This window comes from Protopterus annectens, chromosome 8.part1 (genome assembly GCF_019279795.1).
Source record: "Protopterus annectens isolate FY-2018-M chromosome 8.part1, PAN1.0, whole genome shotgun sequence".
In the NCBI taxonomy this organism is placed as follows: domain Eukaryota; kingdom Metazoa; phylum Chordata; order Ceratodontiformes; family Protopteridae; genus Protopterus; species Protopterus annectens.
This window is the reverse complement of record NC_056742.1, coordinates 275812057-275826444: the sequence shown is the minus strand read 5'-3', so window position 1 is coordinate 275826444 and position 14388 is coordinate 275812057. Positions and strand designations below refer to the sequence as shown.

The 14388-nt window shown below is 36.2% G+C and overlaps 1 protein-coding gene across 3 annotated transcripts in view; it reads left to right on the top strand.

The window, feature by feature from the left end:
* Positions 1 to 14388, top strand: part of CEP89 (centrosomal protein 89) — a 1387439-nt gene that overhangs the window by 218817 nt on the left and 1154234 nt on the right. The gene's annotated exons all lie outside the window — the stretch shown is intronic.

Here is a 14388-nt window from a genome sequence, read left to right as displayed (position 1 = left end):
CGTTTGCAAATTTTTTCAATTAAAAATTAAGATGTTCATCATATTGATCACTGCTGCAGTAGCCTTAGCTGTATGGGTTATATCCTACCAAGGATATAACAGCCGTCCAGCTTCCAGGGCCCTTTCCAAGTGCTCAAACCATTAGGCAGCTCATGCTAAAATTACAGGTTTGAGTGCCAAGCCCTCGTCATTGACGAGAATGCACCTCTGCAAGTTTTTGAGGATTGACCGTCTTTTTGTTCTGCTGGGCAGATAGATTCTCTTTGGGGGAAAAAAACCTTATACATAAAATATATATATATATATATATATATATATATATATATATATATATATATTTTTTTTTTTTTTTTTAAGTGTACTTCTTTGTTGAAAAAAATATTTTTAATCTAACAGTTTGTGTTCTAAGGACTTAAAGTCTTAAAGTGCACTTTTAAATGGGAGTTCACTTTTCCTGGTCAGTTTAAAAGTGGTTTAAAGTAGGTAAAAGCATTTTTTCTTTAGGGAAATTGTGTTTATTTTAATGGGCTGGGGCTGGCAAAGTGTATTAAAGTGATTTTTACTGTGTTTTTGACTTTTAAAATGTTTAAATTTTTACTGACTTTTGATAATAGTTTTCCCCAAGAAAGAGGCACCATTTTCATCTTGACCATGGAACAAACTGCTGGTCCAATGGTTAGTCCTTTTTGTACCCACAAAAAGAAAAAAGCTAAGCAAACAGTCTTTTCAAAGTGTCCGGAATCTCTCACTTGGGTGAGAGATCTCTTACACAAGCTGGGATCCTAAGAGAACATTCAAAAATCTGTTTTTGACTCCTTTACACTGGATTATGTTCCCGGGGTGTCTTCTAGATACCACGGTTCAAAGAGCTTTTTTTCCACAGGAAAAATATTGATCTATACCTAAATACATTTCTACGGTCTTCCACTTAGACTTCAGTCGCTGCGAGAGAATACCTCAGGATTTTAGGTGTCATGGCATCTATGATTCTCATGATACTCCTGGCAAGAATCCACATAAGAAAGATAAAATGGTATCTGAAGTCTCTCTGGTCACAGCACCAACACAAATTACATTTCCAATCCCAGTTTTGGGGTTTGTCAGAAGAAAAATCATTTGGTGGAGACAGCAAATATCCCTAAATCCAGTCTCCCCTTCTGTCCTCCTGCTCCAAAGCAGTCCATCACAACAGATCCCTCAGACTTTGCTTCACAAGTAGTTTTAAGAGGGATAAAAGAGCAAGGTGTTTGGGACACCAAGAACAGATGCAGGCACATAAATATAAAAGAGAAGCTTGCTCTGATCAAGGTGCTTAATTCTCTGAATCATCTTTTGTCCCCTGTACCTCTTCAAGTTGTTACAGACAATACTTTATTGTATTTGTTATCACTGTTTTTCACTGTTTGTAGGTAGGAAGGCACTGCTTGTTAACAAGATTTACTTTGATTCATATTTTGTTGTTTTATCCTTAATTTCACTGTTGGTTGTGAGAAAGGGATATGTTTTAGGGAGGTTGTAGCCACCTCAAGGGGCCTAGACAGCTATAAATTTATACAGACTGCAAAGAGGAAAATCCTGAGCATATCTAAACAATCCTATCTTAGTTTGTGATTTATTTATTTTTACTGTTAAAAAGAAGTGCAACTGTGAGCTATAGTGATGTAAAGGAATTACAACTTTTGTCTGGCTTGTAGAACTTGTATGGTCAGAATAACGTTACTGTACTTTATTATTTAGTTGTATATTGCTGTTTGCTATTGGTGTGATTTTTGTCATAGAAGTTGATTTAAGTTCTGTTTGAATTCTGTGGTTACTGATTTTGATTATTCTTTTCTTTTGCAATATTTTATTAATTTGAAACTGAATATGGATTCTGTAAATGAGTATGCAATTAACGATTTGCTAATGCACAAATTTCTTGTACAGTGTAATAAATGCTATGCATATTTAAAGGGAAGAGCTGTTAACACTGGTGATCTCTGTTCCTCGTGTCAGAAAGATGATTTGCTTACCATTGTTAGAAGTAAATCTAGACTTGATGATGATTGCACTTGTGCAATTGGCATGGCTTGGAGATCTGTTGTTTCATATATTAATGACTGGACTGATGAACTAAATAATGTTAGGCATAGAACATATTTAGGAAATGATGCATCTATTTTCTGCAAAGATCATTCAGTCCCTATGAAGTAAGATGATGCCCCTGACAGCTTTGGAATTCTGGATGCAAGTATCCAGCAATCCGAGGATCCAGTTTTTGTAAAAAAAAAAAAGAAAACGAAAGAAAGGAAGAAGTTCACAATAAGTAACAAGGAAGAAAAAGAAACTGATTAATGACTGTAAAGGATAGAGGATACATAGTAAAAAGGACACTGCTTTGTTATGCAACACACAGGTGACAGGGAATGATGATATTTATCTATCAGAAAATACAGAAAACATAATTTTTCCAATGGAGAAGGTAGAAAAAAGAGGCAAGGGGCAGGTGAAACGGAAGAAATCATAACTGAATGTGGAAAGATTGAAGAAAATTACTGTAAGAAAAAAGAAGAGAAAGACAGATGTTGACATGGTTCAAGCCGTGTATTTACAATACCAGCTGGATGAGAATTTAATACACAATGAAAACAGTGGGATTAATAAAACTAATAGTGATGAAGATCTATCCTTCATAACAATTGATAGAGCAGATATTACTATATTAGAAGCTGAAGATTATTCTGAGCTGGCCAGCAAAGATATTCTTGTAATTGGAGATTTAGTTATTAGAGGAACTGATACTACCTAGAAGAATTCATACATTTCTTGCATGAAACACAGGAGGGAAGAGATGATAAAGAGCATTGCATAGTGTTATGCTTGCTAGGAGTAAAACTAGAATATGTGAGACAAGCCTTGGAAGTCCTTAATGTAAGGAAGGTATGGATCTGTTTTTATTCACGCTAGTACAAATGATGTCACCCACAAGAATTCTCTGACTGTTAGTAGGGAACTGACACCCCCCTTAGATAGTATAGCTTGTACTGGTGTTAGGACGTATTTTTCACAAATCACCTCTAGAAAGGATAGTCAGGTCACTGTGAATGCATAGATTTTTTTGGGTAAATACCTACATGGAAAAAATGCCCTGTTTTAAAAAATGGAAATGTGTAGAGCATCCAAGCCTTATTTTGGGCACCCATGTTTAGACAGGATGGTATGCATTTATCAAGATCAGGGAAGAGAATTTTAGCAGATATTTTGCAGTATCTGACAAACATTAGACAGGATTTTTGCCAGGTCAAAAATTTAACAGCTCAGAGATAGCAACATTTGATGTATCTCTGATGATTAATGTTAGTAGCAATAATAATAAAGTTTTTTGAAATTGATGTTATTATTGTCTGTGAAACATGGTTAAAGAACAGTGACTGGAAACCAGTTCTATCAGGGTATAAATGTTTTTACTGTAATAAACATTCTAACAAAAAATCAGGTGGCGGTGTTATGATAGGGATTAAAGTTAGTTATGAGACCTATGATTACTACATGTTCAATGATAACACCAATACTATAGACTGTGTAACTGTGACACTAAAGACAGCCCTGGAACATATAACAATTATTGGAGTCCACTTAAAGAAATCCCAGTCCCTCCGAGCTACATGCTATAAGGACCTAAACCTTGTCACCACAATAAACAGAACATGCTGGAGGGCTAGATTCCTGTCCCAGAGACTTCCCATACTCTGAAACAGACTACCTATCTATGTCAAATAGAGCTCCTCATTAGCACTCTTCAAGAAAAATCTTGATGATTGGATAGGTGATAGGAAATTCACCCCGGGGATCACTTCTGTGGTTCTGCTTGACAGAGACACAGGAAAATAATTTTCTTGGGTGGCGAAAGCCAGGGTACCTTTTTGGCTAGGCTTGTATAGGCCCTAGGGCCAATAGCCTAGTACCTACCTATGAGTGTATAGACCACCAAAATCAAGTGCAGATGATCTACAGGAATTCATACATTTCTTGCATGAAACACAGGAGGGAAGAAGAATATTAGCCGGGGACTTAAATTTACCTGAAACAGACTGGAGTAATATTGATTCAACAACGTTAGTAAGGAAATTATTCACAGCTTATATTCAGGAACAACAATTGCTTCAGATTGTAAAAAAAACTTACCAGGGGATGGAACATACTAGACATTGTGTTCCCAAAGAAATTACTGTACCTTCAAGTCAAGTTTTACCACCTTTGATGTGCAGTGATCATGGGGTTATAAATGTTAATTTATTACTAGGTAATTCTGCCAAACTGAAATCAAAGCCAATGCACAGAAGGTTAATTGCAGATTATATGGAAGCAAAACAGTCACTATGTAAAACTAACTGGAGTGAGGTGTTAGTGGAAAAATTGCAGATGGAATGTGGAAAGCTTTGAAAGAGAAATTGTTTGAGTGCAAAAAATAAAAAAAATGTTTAACATCAGGATGTAGGCATACAACATCAGGGGGAATATATTTCCATAAGAACAAGATATCTGATTAAGGTGAAGGTGAGAGACTAAAAATATAAGAAATGGAAGAGAGGTCAAACTACAACTTTGAAAACTGAAATAAACAAGCTGGACAAACAGATTAAGCATAGTGTGAAACAAGATAAATAAAATTTTGAAGAAAATGTATATAAAGATATCGACCATAATAGGAAACATTTTTATAGATACATAAGATGTGGAAGGAGTAAAGACATACAATTTGGTAAACTGTGTGCAGATTCTAAAAGTTATTCTCAGGCACAGCAGATTATAGATATATTTACAAAATTTTATGCAAAACAGTTTGGCTCCACAAAAGGGGTGATAAGTTGTCCTATTGACATGAAAGTAACCCCAGATACTGGAATCAAATTAGATAATGCTGAAAAAAAGCTGAGCAAACTGGATCCAAACAAAGTGCAGGGAGGAGAAGAATGAAACAATGACCTGAGAACACTTCAGCAAGAACTTACAGTACCATTATACCTATTATTACTAATATTACTAAAATTCTGGAACTCTATAAAAAAACTTCTCTCACCTGGTACTCCTACCCCACCCACACTTTATTCTGACAAGACTCCTCTGGAAATAGCAACCCTCCTTAATAAGTTCTTCATTGAAACCATTGAAAACTTAACTGTAAATAACTTCTCCACCTGCACCTCTTTCAATCCATCTACATCTTCTTCCACCTCTGATTCACCTCTCTCACCCTCACTGCCATTCTCACTATTAGCTGTTCCCACCTCTTTTATATCAAGTTGCTCTTGACTAAACTAAAACCTGGTTCACCCTCAGCTGATAACCTTCCTCCATCATTCCTTAAACATGCAGCTACATCTCTAGCTTACCCCGTATCTGTCCTGATTAATAGATCCATAAAAGAAGGCAAAGTCCCTGAAATTTGGAAGAAAGTTTTTGTAGTACCTCCTCATAAAGGAGGAAACTCTACTGAGCCAACCATTTTCAGACTAACTGCCATACTGTCTCCTCTCTCTAAAATACTGGAAAAGTGTATCCATAAGAAAGTACTTAATCATCTGCTACAAGAAAACCTACTCACACCAACTCAACATGGCTTCCGTCCCCTCACATAGCACAGCTTGTATCCTTTACTAATAACATTGCTCAAGTCAGGGATAATAGCAAAATAGCATCAGCCCTCTTTCTGGCCCTGTCGAAAGTATTTGACACCGTATTTCATACCATACTTCACCATAAACTCTCCAACCTAGGCTTCTCAAAATCCACCACCTCCTGGTTCTGTGATTATCTCACTAATAGACACCAGGCTGATAGATGGAACTCGTCCTACTCCCCCTTTCTAGCAGTTAGGACAGGGGTCCCTCAATGATCAATATTGGGCCCTCTCCTTTTCAATGTATTTACCAATGACTTTTTCTCATCCTGCCCCAATCCAATCTTATTCAGTATGCTGATGACTCGACCATCATCAACTCTGTTGACAACATAGAAAACCTTCAATCCCTTACTCAAAACTCACTCCACTCAGTTGAAAACTGGCTACAATCCAACCAACTCCTGCTAATTGTGAGCAAAACTAAGCTACTACTTTTCCTACCTAAAAATCTAGAACATGCAAAACAGAACTTTTCCATAACATCCCTTAATGGAACTAAAATTTATGTTGCCACCCAAACAAAACTCCTTGAAGCAATAATTGATGATGAACTTAAATTCAACCATCACATTCATAGCTCAATTAAAAAAAAAAACCCACGAAAAACTAGGTCTGCTTTACCGTCACAAAAACTTCTTTCCCGGTGCATCCAGGCCATCCCTTGCCAATCCCTGCTTCTTCCATCCCTACTCTATGCTTCACCTATTCTTACCCATCTACAGAGTAACCTAATATCCAAACTAGAAAGCACATATAACACAGTAGACAGATTTGATGCAAATCAACCTTACAAATCCCATCACTGCCTCTCATTAAAGGCTTTACACTGGCCTGAATTTTCCAACTTACTGCCTCAATCCCAACTCCTTATAGCCCACAATATACTAAACAATCCTAAATCCTGTCCATCCCTTGCAAATTCTCTGACACTTTATACTCTTCAATACCCCACTAAGAAGTACTAATCAATACTTTCTTGAAGTTCATAAGCCAAACAAAACCTTTGGGAAAATAATCTAGTGTCACTCAGTTGCAAAAAATTGGAACACACTCCCTTTAGCCCTTAGACTACTTAGTGCTGCGGTAGCATTGTCACTTCACGGTAAGACGTGGTCCTGTTTGATTCTCAGCTAAAGCGTCTTCTGTGTGGAGACATATGTGAATGGGCGTACCTTCGTTGAAGGTTGTGCGTCAGGGCTGGCAACTCCATACGTAAAAATCTACTGCCAATTATTAGTGGACTGGAGTTCCGCTGTGGCGACTCCAAACCGGGAAAAGCCGAAAGAAACAACAACTACGTAAAGACAAAAATGCCTTCAAGAAACAGCTTAAATCTTTTTTCCTATCAAATTGGATCTGTTCATGCTCTAAACTAATACCCAAGAAACATTCAGGGATAACCTAACTTAACTGTATCACGTCTAGCTCTCTCTCTTACTGCTACCTACACATTTTTTTCCATCATATTCCATACTAGTTAGCTCATGTTACACTCATTTCCCATAATCCCTTATTACTGTTCTTTAGTTTATTTATTAACTTCCAAAGTTCGCACAACTTTATCTGTATATTTGCTTACTTCATGCCTAGTACCTTGGTTCAGCAATGTATTGACCTTAGTCTTACCATATTTCTGCTTAGTTTCTTGCCATACTACGTGAACATTTCCATATATGTATTGTATTGTATTTCTATCCATTCTATATATTCCTTTATTGCATGTTATGTAATTACTTCAGAAGTATGTATACTTAAAATGTGATCTGTGTTTATCTTTGTTCTTATTATTGGTTTACTAAAACTTTTTTTTTGGGGAGCTTTTCTTCTCGGGTCTCTGCTGAAAAAGGGCTTCTAAGAACCCAGACAGACTAACCCGGTTAAATGTAAAAATAAATAAAAATAAATAAATATTATTCACTAGGTCATATAAATATGGGGTGATTCCTCAAGATTGGAGACATGCACTTGTTAAACCTGTCTTTAAGGGAAAGAGGAATAGGACAAATCCAGAGTCATATAGACCTAAGGGTCTACTTTCATGTTGTGGAAAAATAATGGAGAAGGTAATATTGGATAAGTTATTGTCAGAAATGGGTAGATTGGGACTTCAAACCATATGTCAGCATGCATATGTTGAAAACCGCTCTATTACCACCTGTAACATGATGTTCTATAACAATATAATAACAGCTATGAATGAAAACTTGTGCTGTGATGCAATTTATATAGATTTAACTTCAGCATTTGACAGGGACGTACACAAAACACTGATCAATAAATTAGTACAACTAGGTATTGATGTACTCTTGATACGAAGGATAGCTGCACGGCTTACAAATAGAACATGACAAGTATCATACAGCAACTGAACAAGTGAAATCCTTGGTTACAGTCAAGGTGTCCCACAGGGCTCTGTGCTAGGCCCTTACTTGTTTAGATTGTGTCTTTCAGACGTAACTTTTTCATCTGAGGTGTTCTGCAGTCTATATGCAGATGACTTGAAATTGGGTAAACTGATTACATGTGTTAACAGATAAGGCATGTCTGCAAAATAACTTTACTAAATTGACCATTTGGGCACAGGAGAATAATGTGCTGATAAATGCATCAAAACTAAAGCATATGAGATTTGGGAGACATAACTTGAAAGGTGAATATTTAATACAGGAAACAGTGATTGAAACTGTAGACTCATTTAAGAACCTGGGTATATGGGTAGATTTAGCTATTAGTTTTTCTAATCATATCAGCCAATTGGTTAATGATAGTTATAGAACTATAGGGTGTATAAAAAGATTTATAAAGTCTAGGAAATCAAAAATAATGAAGTCATTGTTTGTTAGTTACATTAGACCCACACTTGAGTATGGAATAACAATAAGGAAACCCTACAAAAAAACAGGCATGAGTAAACTGGAAAGAGTACAGAAGAAATATACCAAGGGCATCCATGGATGTGAAGATTTAAGTTATTATGAAAGACTAAAATATCTGAACTTGTACAGTGTCTCTTGCAAATATCTAAGAGGACACCTTATTCAGGTATATAGGGCATTTAGAGACAACTACCTCTGGGAATGTTTGGGGTTATCAAAAAGTACTAGAGAATCATCAGACAACCTATGTAGAAGATTCTGTAGGAATGAGAAGTGTACAAATTGGTTCTCTGACAGAGTAGCTAATGCATGGAACAGACTACCAAATTACATTAAAGCAAGTTCTCATTTAGATATTTTTAAGAACAACCTGGACACTTATTATGGGAACAAGTGTTTTGGTATATTGGCAAGCTAGAAGGGCATTAATACCCATGCTTGAAATATTTGCATGTATGTAATACTAGTACCACGTGACTCTGGTATTGTTACAGACAGTACCACAGTTGTGTGGTACCAACAATCAAGGTGGAACCAGGTCTTTGCAGACTAACCATGGTAGCATGGGATATAGCCTCACAGCACAATCTCACTCTGCACACATCCTACATCCTGTCAGAGCAAAACTTTGTGGCTGACAAGCTGAGCAGGGCAAAGACAAACCCTCATGAATGGAAACTGGATCGGGGGGCTTCCAAGATGTGATCCATATGTGGGGAGTTCCTCAAGTGCAAAACTATTCCAGGTAGGATCTAGGCTCAGTGTACCAGGACCTTGGCTTCCTGTATGGATTTTTAGAAAGGATTGGAGTCTAAAAGTATTCTAGAAGTTAAAAGTTGTTCCTCTGTACCTAAGGTTACAAAGCACTATAAGCTTGATTCCTTCTCTAGGTCTAGATCAGGCTTTGTTATGTCCATTCTCCAGGGAGGTCTTGGACCCTTCCCTCCCAAATGTAGTAAGTTAGGGTAATCTACTTCTATAACCAAGGCTACTTCAGCAGTGTTCAGTATGATGAGTGCAGTACCATTGTGCAACTAAACTTAACAATAGATGTTGAAGTAATCAGTGATGCAGTAGCCCGTTCCTTCCTCCCTGTGTCCCCCATATTGTTTTTTCAGTATGCCAGGGTGTGTATTTATATATATATATATATATATATATATATATATATATATATATATATATATTTACTCCTTTTTATGTCCTTTCAGGGTTCAGCTGTCCTCTCTCATTTGACACGAAAGCTCTGAAGAGCTTGGCACTCAAATATGTGATCTTAGACAGCTCAGACTGAGCTGCCTAATGGTTTAAATGCATGAATGGTGCCCTGAAGCTTTGGAAGCTGTCTGTCTGTTGTATCCTTGGCAGGATATAACTAATGTAGTTATGACTACTGCAGTGATGATTCAAACATTTTACTGTTGTGGTAAGTTTACTTACCCAACTGTACTTTACATGGGCTGCATATAAATATTTTTAATAGAGGAAGGTATATGCATTGTAATGTCAGTATGCATAGATTGTCAAGTTGTATGTAAAAATATTTGTTAATATGAAGATTTGTTCAAAATCTAGAGCATAGGTAGATAAAATAAAGAGTTAGAGCAACCCAAAGAAAGTAAGGAGGGGATAAGTCGCAAGGAAGATAAAGACGAGATGACAGATGGTATAGTTTTGATAACTCTCTGCTGCAGAATACTTCATGTCCTGTTCTGCTACAAATTCATATAACTATATTAGTACCAGTTTAACTAGAGGTGGTACAGGTGCATAGCCATTTATCTATAAGATGCTTCCTTAGTTGGCATTTAAAGTCTTTCAGGTTGCAGATTGCTCTTAAGTGGAGTCGGATGGTATTGGCACTGCAGTGTGAATACAGGGAATGCCCTGGATTGTTGTTGGTTTTAGTTATGGAGAACAATAAGTTAGTGAAATGTTCAGATCTCTTAGTAGTGTAAGGTTGAATGGAGCGAAGAGATGGGAATTGTTTAGGCTTGTGCAGTAGTTTGAAGGTTGTACAGTTGCACCTCCACTATCGTGAGGGTTAGGTGCAGCAACCAAAATGTAAGCAAAAAAGCAGATAAACCATGATAAAGCAAAAGCCACTTAACACACTATAATCCAAAACAAAAAAAGCAGCTTAGCAATGCCACACAAAGCTTTTGGATAAACAATTCTTCTTCAGTGTAGTATAAAATAAGTAAAAAAAAAACACTCAATTAAATAGAAATCACTAAAATCACAAGACACAACCCAGTCAACAAGAATCAGCGTCAATTATTCACTCAGTTATATATAAAATATCATATCCCAATACATATAAAACAAAATATTCACATTCATATAAAAATTATATAGAAAAATATAATATAGAAAAAAATTCATTTCAAACATAACTGCTTATGTTTTAAAATAGGTTTAATACTAACCATTTTATTTATTCCTGGTGCATGGTCTACCTGCAACCACACTCTCCAGTCATATTCCTTCAGTTCTAATTTATTAAAGATGCATCAATCACTCGAAATACAAAGTCATGCTGAATTCCTTTCTCAACTAGTTGCTTAGCTAATGCGTTCGTCATTATATTCCTATGAATATCTGATCTATGTTCAGTAATTCAGTCCTTTAGTTTTCTAGAAGATTTTACCACATAGAAACACATACATCTTTTACAGGTAGCCAGATAAACAACAAAATAAGTATTGCATGTTGCAGTACATTTAAAAACATATTTCTTTCCTGATATGGGGTGTGTGAAAACATAATCACTGCAAATAGCTTTACAGCAGGAATAATTAAAACATGGATATGTTCCTTGTTTATTAAAAACTGAGGCTTTTTATTACAAACGATATCCTTATAACTAACTGTCTCTTTAAATTTGGGCAATTTCCATAAGCAAAAGAGGGTTCAACTCCTATGATTTGTCTAAGGTCTGGTAGTGCTTTTAAAATACTCCAGTTGTTTGTTCAAACCTATTGAGATGGAATTGACTGACAATATGGAACAATTACAAAGAGAGATATGTACACAGTTTCAGAATGAGTCCTATATTCTGAAAAGGGAGAATTTGTTTAATGAGATCATGGCTTTTGAATGTAAGCTACAATTCACTAAAAGTAACTTGAAAGGAAGAAACTTGAAAGTTATTATAAAGATTTTAGAGATTGAAACATTTTTGTGTGGCATAAAACAGCTAAAAATGAAAAAAAAAACCTCTGAGGTTAATAGCGAGACTGTTGAACCTCTGTGTGAGAATAAAAGTAGTAGTATGGCATCTAATGGAGTTAGGCAATGTAACACTGCGGAGATGTCAGTGAATGTGATGCCTTTCAATGCTGTTAAAGAAAAAGTAGATTTGGGAGCTTCAAGAAAAGAAACTTCTATTGTACACATGTTTTTTCGGAGCTACTATTGTCGATCAGGCAGAATTGGAAAATCCAAGGGAATCATTCGCTCAGCGGAGGTCACAAATGGAGAAAAATTTCAGAAGGGCAGACTTTACTGGACAGGTGCAAGCAGACATAGACAATCTTGTGGTTAACCTTTCTAATTTGACCTGGAATGAGTTCCATGTGTCATTATTGAATAAGGGGATTATCTTTTATACCTGCTGAACCCACAAAACTAAGTGATATCGTGCTTAACCTGAGATGGTTTGCAAGGAATACTCTGCTCTGCTGCATTTACGGTGGGAAATTGACTGACTCTGATATTTTGAAAAAAAACAAGTATGTTTATTCCTTCACTACATCCCAGTTTGGAAACTTTTGTTAAAGTATGTGAGAGACAATTATCTCAGGAGCTCAATAGTAATAAAAGACAATATTTTCACATCACATGTGATGAAAGGCTGGCTCTCCGGAAATTACAAGACAACCCCCAGATTTGGATATGACCTGCAGATAAAGGAGGAGCTGCCGTAGTTATGAATGCTGATTACTATGTTAAGAAGATGGAAGATATGCTGGAGGATACAGAGACTTATATTGAAATCAATAGAGATGGAGTTAATGAGCTCATTAGGAAGGTGCATGATAATTTTTATGACATGCTGATGAACAGGGTGATCTCTCTACAACAAAATAAGTATTTGATGATTAAAGGACCTCTGACCCCAACATCAATGGACTGCCTAAATTGCATAGGGACATGTTTGATCGATCATTTCGACCAATTGTTGTAGAGGAAATGGGTGGGTCATGGAGTCTGTCCATTTTTATTGAGCCAAGTTAAAAATCTTTATTATTGAAGGCACAAACTGTTTTGAGAGATATGAGGCATTTTTTGGAGACACTTTATGACTGCGTGATGAAGCGTGGACAAGTCGGTAACCTTTTATTGATTACAATGGATGTGCGAACATTATTTATAGTCATTCCAAATGCCTGTGGAATCGAATCTGTGAGGATGTTCCTCCATGAGAAAAGTGAATATAGGGCATCCATGATGTATCTCATCTGTGCTTTACTGGAGATGGTATTAAAGACCAATGTGGTGACATTTAATGATGGACTCTGTTCTACAAGCGCTTTCTAGATGGCATTTTTATTTTATGGGATTGGACTCCTGAAATTCTTAATGATTTTTGGAATATTTAGAAGGTACAACAAGTTTTCTCAGGTTTACTAATCAGTCCTCTAAAGAAACTACTGATTTCCTGGACATTTGTTTATCTTTTGGGTCTGATGGCCATTTAGAAAAATAGTTATACAAGAAAAAGTGCTGGAAGAATAACCTATTGCATAGAATGAGTATGCACCCACGATATGTTTTAAGAACATTACCAAGGGTCAGCTGCTTAGTGGTTCACACATACATACTGATGATCTTAGGTGTTTATTGAATGTATTCGGATCTGAGGAAGTGTATGTTATGCAAAAGTGCTTATCCAGTGTTTTATCTCTTTTATTTTACTCATTAAAGTGTATTTCAGCAATGGCAGCCTCACTGGTTATTTTTATTTTGCATTTTTTACTTTCTGGTTTTGGCTCTTGGGTGATGTTTGGTTGCTTTAGTCTTTCGCTCATGATCTAAGGATTGAGAGACAGAGTTATCTGATCTCGCAAATTATTTATGTCCTAGATGTTATTCTAGAGTAGATGTTGGCCATATGGCTGAAGAAATCAGGAATTTGAGAGGTACACAAGTAATACCATACTTTTCTACACACTTGGAGAATGATATGCAACAGAAGTTTAAAACACAAAATGAGATTGAACATTGTCTCTTTTTGACACTGATCTGGTTTGTAAGATTATTAAACAGAATTGGGATATTTTAACATCTGATGTCTACCATAGAGGTATAGTGGGAGAGATCCCAAGGTTTGGATTCAAGAATAGTATGCCTCTTAAGAGGAAGCTGTGTTATGACCTTAGAATTTCATGCTTTCATACTTTGGTAGAAATTGTCACGTTTCCTTGTCAAACTTGTGCAGTCTGTAAATATATCTCCACTGAGAGTAAGTTTGAATATCCTGTTACAGGTAAGGCTTACTATCCGAGATTATATGCTGACTGTAAAACTCCTAATATTGTGTATCTTGCTAAGTGCCAACAATGTGCAAGTTTTTATGTTGGAAAAAGTACTAGACAGCCTAAACAATGATTTTTACAGCATCTGAGTGATATTCACTGCCAGAAATTAATGAATTCACTTGCAAAACTTGTTCAATGTAATAATGAGCATATGTTTTAAGTTTATGGTGTTACAGGTTGTAGAAAAATATTCTGGGGGTGGAGATTTAGTAAACAGAATGGAACTAACAGAAATGAACTGGATAGCTATATTACAGTTTGATAAAACACCAGGACTTAATGTTTGCATTCCTTTAAAACCTGCCCT